Raw genomic sequence first — 10,564 nt, forward strand, 5'->3', positions numbered from 1 at the left:
TTTATATTTTACACAATAGCTTCATAATGTAACTGTCATGGTTCTGAGTAATGGACCCAATCAATTAAGGACTCTGAGGCTGTGGTTTTTCTCAGAGATCCATTTTATTGGGTACATCATATTGGCACATTCAAATGTGAAACTAACTCTGAATATTTCCTGTGGTTTGGTACAATTAAAGAATCCATATTGTCCACCACCCCTTGTGTCACAGGTCATGTTAAACAACCAAGGAGGTAATAAACTTCTCATACTCCCTTCTGCCATTGCTAGGGCACATTGAGCTGGCTTTTGTTTTCATGAGCCTTATCACTGTTATGTCTGGTACTGTAGAGGAAAACATTCTACATCACAGCTGTCAAACTTGCAGCATCATGTTGCCATCATGTGATGTATCACTATGTTTTTCCCCTTTGCGGAGCTGGAGTGGGGATGGCCTATGCTTGATTTATCTGACCTGTGGGTGGCAAGTTTCACACTCCTGTTCTACATTTTTCAAAAGCCCCTCCCTCCCATATGCATGCCAACTTAGAAATGAAGCAAAGTAAAGTATGGCTTCAGCTAGAATCGTTTCAAGAGTTGACAGTAACTTCATAAGAAATTCTATTTTTACATTACATCATTAGGAAATACTCTGTTTTTCTTTTGTAACTTTGGAATTAATTATTTTTTCATAGTTTTCTTGCTTATTGACCTTGATGATAAAGGCAATTGGAGGTTTCCTTTTATATATATCTTGACTTCTTTTCTTTCCTACTGTCAGGACAAACAGAAGGGTGAAGAGAAATTAAACAAGGGTCCTTTTAAGTTCACATTTATTCTAGAACTAAGACAAAATGAAGCCTACAGATTGAACTCTGCAGAGTTAATACAAATTTACTAAACGTATATTTCCTGTCATAGGACAGTGAGTTTGTCCTTAACCTCATGCATGACTGCAAAGTCTCCATTTAAGAAAATAAGCCAGATATTTATTCTGCAGAACAGTGTTTTAGAGTATTCTCACTTCTCTCATTTAAACCATTCCCCCCCCCACGAAATGACTTGTGATATTTAATGATATGCAATCAGTAAGATGCAAACGTTTCCTACCCTCTGAATAATTTATTTATTCTCTTCATTATTATATTTAATGTTCTTTTAATTCAACTTGGTTTTATTTTATAAAGAAGCAGACTTAATTTAAGAAAGTCTCTTGCAATGTTATGATATCTCTGAGTTTCAATAAAGGAGAATATTTGTAGCTCAGGGTTGAAATGAGAGGTTCTTGTTGGTCTGTGATCATGATTGTTTTCTTGCAGACAATTCATTGCTAGACTGATGATGTTACTTAGTTTAGGCAATGAAATGTCTGCAAGAAAACAACCAAGCTCAGAGAGCACGAAAGACCCATATCTCTGAGTTTGTAAAACTAGCTTGTGTTAATAGTTTGAGCTTCACTTGATCCTATGAATTATTTGTCTCAATTTGATTCTTTTTTATTATCTCCACTGTCACTGATATTGTTTTTATTTGCAGAGTCAAATCATTCACACATTGTATGTTTTTTAAGACTTCTATATTAGTTTTCTTCACAAATGTAATAGCCTCACTTTCTGGAGAGAGAAGAACCAGTGAAGTGCGTAGAACATTTTGCTATTTAATAGTAACATTTCTGAACAACTAAAAGATTTTTTTTTAAAGACAAATGTTTTATTCAAATTTTATACAAAAGAACAACAAAACCACAAATGATCATGCAATGAAAGTTGGATAATATGGAATACAAAACAGAAAAATCGGATGGAGAAACTGAGGATGTTTACCAAATGAAGAAAGTGGAGGACAGAGTTCAAAAGATGGAAGGAAAAAAATGAGCAAAGAGATAAGAAAACTGTGGATATTGACAACAAAGTGAGCATGGTTGGTAATGGCAAGAGTGGAATATGGAAAGGGGAGATGGATGGATTGGAACTCTACCCCAGACTTCAAAGCACAGAAGAAGAAAACAAAGAAAAATTGACGGAGATAAGGAGAGAAATCTTAATAGAAGCACTAGTGATAACCAAAGATAAGCTGATGGAAAGAGCAGATATTGGGTTTCAAGCTTTTGTGAAATACGAAAGGAACAGCATGTTGCCAAGGGAGGTTTATATAAGATTTATTAAGAAAGTAACTAGAACATTAATGATGTAAATGGAAAGAGATATAAGACCATATTATTGCTGGAGGGATACAGGTTGATGCAATGAAAATGTATAATAAAAATTAAGCTAAATTTAGTTTACTAGTAGTATGTATAAAATGAAGTGATAATAGCTATAGGTAAATAATGATTAATAATGATAACAATAAATATAGATATATCAGTTTGATAATATGAAATTTTATATAAACAATATATGGAGATTATGAGAGGAGGTTTAAAAGCTTTATCTAGAATATGTTATAAAGATGTATTGTGATTGGATGATTTTAGGATGATTTAATGGAATATTATTATATAATCCTATTTCTAGATTTTGAATATTATATATAAATATTATATATAAAAGGACATAAAAACAATTATAGTCAAATTAAGGTTGAGATATAATAATTGTGATATACATGAATATAGCTAAATTTAAAATATGCGATTTGATATGAAAAGCAGGTGGTGACTATGGAAGAGATGCATGGAAATATTGTAACCAACTGACACACTTTCTACAATTTGTAATGGAAGATGCGTTTTTTTAATTTTAATTTTTATGTTTGTTTGTCTTTGTTTAAAAACAAATAAAAATTGTTTTTTAAAAAGAAAGTTGGTACTAGCTCAACTAGGAGAAATAAGAGAATTACATTTTTAAAAGGGCTAAAAATGTTCTACACATATTCTCACGCACATGCACACAATCTATAGTTGTACTAAACTGTTGTGAACAAACCTGAATTTTCAATATTTTTATAGAAATACGACTCTGATACTTTGTTAAATGGATGGGAAAATTAAGATTGTTAAACTATGTTTAGATACAAGTAATTTCAAATTCCTGTTTTAGATGACCAGGAATAGATAAAGGTGACACTTTGCTTCTTCCCCTCCTACCTCCATGATTTAGAAGTAGAGAATTTTCCCATTTTAAGTTCACTCTCAACCTTGGAGATACCCAGGAAGCAGTAAAACTTCTGTTTTCCAAATATCTCTGAGATCCAGATTAAGAATGGAGTCGTGTCTTTTTCTAGCTGAGGGCTAGAGAAGTATATTCAAAATTTTAGTAATCCTGGATTTTCACATATGTTTCATGGTTGACTCCTCCTTATATTCATTTTAACTTGTGATTTGGAAGTAATGGATGGAAAGATAGAGAGGAATTTAGGAACCTGTAATCTGTTATCAATGAGATAGATGAAATTTGTTTGGGGAACGGGTAGCTTAGCACTGATAGTTTGCATAAGACAATAGCCTGCATATTTTTACATCGTAGCCAGGAGTCTGTTATTAAGGGCTCTGAATTATTCCCATTGTCTCAACAGTTGATATTATTTTTAAAAAAAACTTCCTAACAGTCTTTACTTTATTGTCAAAAATGCAAATAAAAATCCATATTGCAAACACATCATGGGAAAACAAAGGTACATTTCAGGGATGGTTAAATGATACAATTCCTGAGATAATCCCACCTATATTAGTAGATTTCAGGATGAGTACTATTAGCTCAAACGGTAAAACATTGAGTAATAAACGCAAAATACAATGTAAACAGAAAGTAGATAAAGACCGATCTACAGCGCCTAAGGTTTGGATGAAGATCTTTACTTCATGACAAAATTAAACCAGATGAGAATGGAAAAGCAAATGTTTGAGGCTGTCAGACTCCTTTAGCTTGTCTTGGTGTCCCCATCAGGATAATTGGATGAATTTTGTCTCCCGTTCCACCAGAGCTACCTCTTTGGGGACTGTGAATGACACATTTGTCTTTCAATGCCAGGGCTAGGAGAAAGAATCAAATCAAATCTTTATTGTCCATGCACAACTTATGTACAATGAAATTGAATGAGCCTCCCTTGGTGCAGCCCCCCTGAAAACACAGAATACATCTCAATAACTCAATAAATAAAAAAAGAAAAAAAATGGATTGAGACCAAATAAAAGCTAAATTTTATATTTAATTTTTCATTTAACTTCCCTTCATTGGAAAGTACAGGTAGTCCTCAACTTACAATCACAATTAAATGCAAACTTTATGTTGTTAAGTGAGAAGTTTGTTAAGTGAGAAGTTTGTTAAGTGAGTTTTGCCCCATTTACAACTTTTCTTGCCACATTTATTAAGTGAATCAGTGCAGTTCTTAAATTAGTAACACAGATATTAAGTGAATCTGATTTCCCTATTGACTTTGCTTGTCAGAAGGTTGCAAAAGGGGATCACGACTCCAGGACACTGCAACCATTGTAAATGTGAGTCCGTCAAGCATCCAAATGTAAATCACATGACCATGGTGATCGTGCAACATTCATAAGTGTGAAAGATGGTCATAAGTCACTTTTTTCAGTCTTGTCATAACTGCTAATGCTAATGAACTGTTGTAAGTCCAGGACTATCTGTAGTTACAGATTGGAAGGGCAATTACATTTGTTTATAAAATAGGTTTCATCTAACCCCATAAAGGAGTAAATTTGCAAGATTCATGGGAGTTTCTCAATAACTGAGAAAGGGATCAGTCATTGTATATGACTTTGGGAATCACTTACCTTTTTGCCTGTAACATCAATACTTTGGAATGTTCACCCTCCAATTTCATGAGGTTCTTTCAATTACATATGTTTGATGATATCTCTTGAAGAACTCCTTTTTAGTCAGGCCTCTACTCTACTTCATTCATTGTTTTCATTTTTTTATTTTTCTTTTAAATCAAACAAGTATTTTTTTAATTTTTTAAAAATATCTATATTTTAGTTCTTAATTGCAAACAACTTCAAGGTTCATAAGAGCAGGATTGTTATAAAGAGTACATATAAAATCATTATATATGAAAATGAATGTATTTAATGAGGTTTGGATTTGTCTATGTTCGATTTAACACTTCTTTTCTTTTAATGATGAATATTGGGGGGCGGGGGGGGGAACCACAGCTAAATTTTGATAGTATTTCCAAAGATTCACTGAAAGGAGCTTGATCTAAGTTGTAGATTCTGCTTCCATTCCATACACTTCCCTTTTTATAATACTCATGTGTTGAATAATGGAAATAAAGCCGTATTTCTATTAATGTATTGGACACCATAAAACCAACTGGCTATAAATTTCTGACATAAATAACATACTGAACAAAGGAAATGATAACTTCTTTTGACGTAAATCTAGAGCTATAAAGTAAAAGTGAAGAAACAAACTTTGGAGAAAAAAATGCAGAGATGTAAAATATAAGGACATTTTAATGGCATTCTTGAGGAAAACAAAGACATATATAGGAGCCCTGCTTATCCCTTAGAATAAAATCAGCAGCAACTGTATACCTTTGCTAAAATTGTTTCATTAACTTCAATAAATTGGGTGAAAGGCTAGAATTTATCTCTTTACATGATGTCTGAAAAAAGAATGTAGCCAATTATCATTATTTCTCACTTTATTTTGTTTGTATTGAAGGTATATAAAATTTCCTTACCTCTCTGAGGATGGATCTTGGGGGAAAAACATAACATTAAGGTCACAATACTTTTGTAGAACCGTCCATTCTTGCTATTCTGTTCAGACACTTTGATGGCAGGACCAGCAAAAAGTGGAATATTTGGGTGTCACACTGGCATGGATCAAGGAAAGTTTGGAATTGTAAATTCATATATGCATGTTATGCATGTTCTCCTGATAAATTTCTGAAACTAGGGACATAAGAGAATCCATCACAAGTTTATTTTCAAGCAAAATGGTGAGCTTTGCCAGACTATGATCTGTTGAATTATGAATGAATATGTAGCACACAGAGTTCACCAGTACCCATTCATGAAATATTTATTAGCTTAAAATTCCATTAACAAATACACACACACACACACAGCAAAAACAACATAAGAAAAACCACGAAGCCCAACCCCGCTCCACAGCAACTCATGAAACAAACAGTACACAACTGACAGAACCCTCAACTTTGCAGTTGCCCCTAAACGCATCCCCACTGAAGACATCATATGTGGAGTTGAAGCTACACTCAACAAAATCAACCCAGATGAAGCCAAGAAAATCAGGCTTGCAGTCATCAACGTCCTTTGCTCCAGTAATCCACCCAGAAGCAACTTACAGCAAGAAGAAGAAATAGCACTCACCAACCTGAGGAAAAACAACAACATAATCATTCTCCCAGCAGACAAAGGTAACACCACAGTGGTGATGAACATGTCTGACTACCAAGCCAAACTATCCAACCTACTCCAATACCCCACTTACAAACCTCTAAACACAGACCCCACCACCTACCTGGAAAAAAAACCACCAAATCCAAAATAAAAGCCTCTCCCATCAGTGAAGAGATCCAGCAAAGAATCATCCCCAGAGAGAAATCTTCCAGATGCCCCAAACTCTATGGCCTCCCCAAGATACACAAAGAAGGAACACCACTCAGACCCATAGTCAGCTCCATAGGCTCACCTCTACAGAATCTTGCCAAATTCCTCGCCAAACAACTCCAACCTTATGCAGAATCCATCACCTCATACGTACAAAACTCACTCCACTTCATAGAAACAATAATGAAACAAAACCTACAACCCAGCGACCTACTTGTGAGTTTCGATGTCATATCCCTCTTCACCCAAGTGCCTATAAAAGAAGCCTTGACAACTATCCAGAACAAATACAACCCCCCTAAACACATCCTGGACCTAACCAACCACTGCCTAACCAAGACATACTTTATCCATAATGGACAAAGATACAAACAGATATGAGGAGCACGTCTCTCACCCGTCATCACAAACTTATACATGGAACATTTTGAAACTAACACCTTAGATAAATCTGAACACAAACACAAACTCTGTCTTAGATATGTTGATGACACTTTCATGATTTGGCCACACGGGAAAGAAAAACTGAACAACTTCCTCACACATCTCAACAGCCTACACCCCAAAATACAATTCACTATGGAAATAGAAGCAAACAACCAACTTCCCTTTCTGGACGTCCTAATCTACAAAAAACCCAATGGCTCCGTAGGACACAGCATCCACCGGAAAAAACACACACCAACCGCTACTTAAACCTACAATCCCATCACCACCCTGCACAGATCAACTCTGTAGCCAAGACCCTCATCTCCAGAACCAAATGCCTAGCCGACAAAGACCACCTAAAAACTGAATTACACACTCTTACAAATGTATTAATCTCCAACGGATTCCAAAGAAAAACAATTACCAACCTAATCCAAAGGGAGACTCCCCCAAAAAACCAAGACACAGAACAGGACAATGGCATCGCTCTCCTCCCTTACATCAAAGGCACCACAGACAAAATCAACAAAATTCTCCACAAACACAATATCAAGACAGCCTTCAACACTGACCAAAAAATAGTCACATCTTAAGAAAACCCCAAAGACAAAATCCAGTTAGAAAACCAAGGAGTCTAAGAAATACCATGCAAAATCTGCCCTGCAACATACATAGGACAAACGAACAGGAGAATAAATGCACACATTGCAGAACACAAGAACGCAGTAAGAAAAAAAGAAAAAAAAACTTCCTCCCTTTTCCAGCACCTTAAAGCTACAGGACATGAAATTAATTTTGAAGGAACCAAATTAATCTCCAAAACAGAACATTTCAACAAGAGAATAATTATGAAAATTATTGAAATAGAGAAACACCCCGACAACATGAATAAACGTGATGATACCTCCCGCCTACCAGACATCTGGAAACCAGCCGTAGTCACCAAACAAGCCCCACCCACCACCCATGCCGTTACAACACGAAACAACAATAGACACAGCACCAGCACCAATCAGCACCAATCTACCAATCATGATACAACCACACAACCAATCATTCCACTTACTGAAACAGAGCCAGCACTCCACCCCCCCACACACCAAGATTTATAGAAAGACAGCAGCTACTTTTCAAAGGAACTCACTAAAAGGATAGACAATCCCTCAACCTGTTCAGTAGTGCTTTGTCATTGTATCCATTTCACTTAAACGTGGACCCGTATATCAGTTACAATCAGGATATTTTAAATAGAAAGGCAATATGAAAATGGTAACTGCAACAGATATGGAAAGAAGGAAAGGAGGGGAGAGGAGAGGAGAGGAAAGGATCTGAGATTAGACTGAAGAAAATAATGAAGCCTGAAGTTTCTTGCCTTATTGCACTTGGTTTGTTCCTATGGGAGTACTGCAAAGCTTCTCTGAAAGTGTAAACATATGGTAAACAGCTTTAATGAAATGTGTCCATCTGCAACTGAGAGCCATATGCCCGACAAAACGATTCAGCCAATGTCTGTTAACTAGCATGGCTGGTTAATTGAATGCCATGTTTTATCCTTCTTATCAGCATTCTATGATGCACAACAAGAGATTAGCACTGACAAGCGAAAGCACTGAATGAGTATCAATAAAGCATTTCATTGATTTGCAGATGATTGCAGATAGAACCTTAAATAATCAGTTTTTAAGCAATTGCAAGATGTATAGTAGCATTGCTACTCATTTTATAATGACTGAGTACCACCTCCTTTAAAAAGGATCATGCAGATTTATTCTAGTTTAAATAATTTTAACTAAGGTCTGTGCCATATTGTGTCTGACACAGAAAGAGAATGCATTGGCATAGTTTTCAGGTAAAATTGCATGGAGTTTTCATCTAGAATGTTGTTGCTTTTAGAGTTGTAAGTGGCAAATATGTTATATAATGCATAATGCATGTAGGCATCCCATAGTGTAATTCTTTTGAGATACTCCAGACATTAAACATGAAAGTACAAATATGACCTTTATTATACAGTTACAGAATCTTGAAACTGTCAAAGCACTTTCCTCTCACCTGCCTTTTTCTTTCCAGAGTACTAGGAAGAGTCTCTTCTGAGATTCTTTCCCCATCCTCCTTTGGACTCAAATTTGATTTAGGATTGGCCTGGCCTGCTGATCCCTTAAAAGATCCTAAAGACCTGGTTTGGGGCCTGGGGCACTGAATGTGTGAAGGATCCTATTTGGTGCTAGCTACTATTATGATATCTTCCTTGGTTCTTGTATATTTTATTTATTTTATTCGTGTTGGAATTTTTTAAAAATTTATTTTAAAACTGTGTACCATAAAGAGACACTTATTGAGATAGGCCATGCAAATTGAATGAATGAATGAATGAATGAATGAATGAATGAATGAATACATTTGTTAACATTTTCAGTATTACCTCAGAAGTGATGGGCTTGAATCAGTGCTGGGTTCCAATGAAGGGCGTCCACCACATGAATATGTGCAGTATACGTGCACATGTGTGCAGTGCGTACATACGCACTTACCGCCTGTGATGCGCCTGCGCGACACTCCAGCTACTCCGTGTGCGTGAGTGGAAGCCCCGAAAACTTCAAATACTGGTAAGGAGCAAGAGCAGGCGGGTGGGCCCTCTGGAGCACTGTACTGGAACAGTACCTGGTGCCCCCAGCAAGCACTGGTACATCCATACCAGAGCGCACCTCCAGCAACCCACCACTGGCCTGAATGGCATCATTTTAGGATGGTGAAGTGTCAGTGTTCCAAGTAATACATCCATAGCCAATTGGTTCTGGTCAGGTCAGCTTCAGAGTTGATATTAAGATTCTGTCTAATAGATATGTATAACACGGACAAACATTGGTTTGGTTACAAAACACACATAGAATGTTTTTTTAAAAAATGTATAACATAACATTTTCTTTAGAAACTCAACTTTAGTTCATCAGCTTAGACCACAAACATCCTTTTAAAAATCAGAATGTTGGCCCTCTCTTCTTCTCATTTTGGACTTCATGTGTCTTATGTAAATGTTAATTACTGCATTATTGGTGTGTTCAGCAAACTACAAAGCAATCATTCACTATGCTGTTTCTCAGGGTTATGGCATCTGTCAGAACATTTAAATTCAAGTAAGGGGATTGTTAGTGTTTGAATGTTAGGGTATGATTCATTTTGTCATCCCTCTTCTGCTAATGGAAAGTTTAGATGCAGTGAATGTTATTTCAGATCACTTTGTGCAGTCATGTTATTATTAGACTTCAGGTTAGTGGTCTAATTGATTATCTTTTCTTTCGAGTGTTTTTATGTCTATGTATGTATGTATGTATGTATGTATGCATGCATGTATACATACATACATGTACATACATACATACATACACACAAACATACATACACACACATACACACATACACACATTCACACACATACATATACATATATACATTCACATACACACCCACACATGCATTATGTGCTTCATAAAATGCTAATGGGATGGGATTTTCACTAATCTCATGTCTCCTTTCCTCTCCCTATTGTATTATCATCCTTAAAAGTAGAATAATAATGTTAGTTTTTAGTTTAGTTTAGTTTTATTAGAATTT

Source organism: Thamnophis sirtalis, unplaced genomic scaffold (assembly GCF_051295495.1).
Source record: "Thamnophis sirtalis isolate CommonGarterSnake01/CBP01778 unplaced genomic scaffold, rThaSir2_p1.2 scaffold_1, whole genome shotgun sequence".
NCBI classification, from domain to species: Eukaryota; Metazoa; Chordata; class Lepidosauria; order Squamata; family Natricidae; genus Thamnophis; species Thamnophis sirtalis.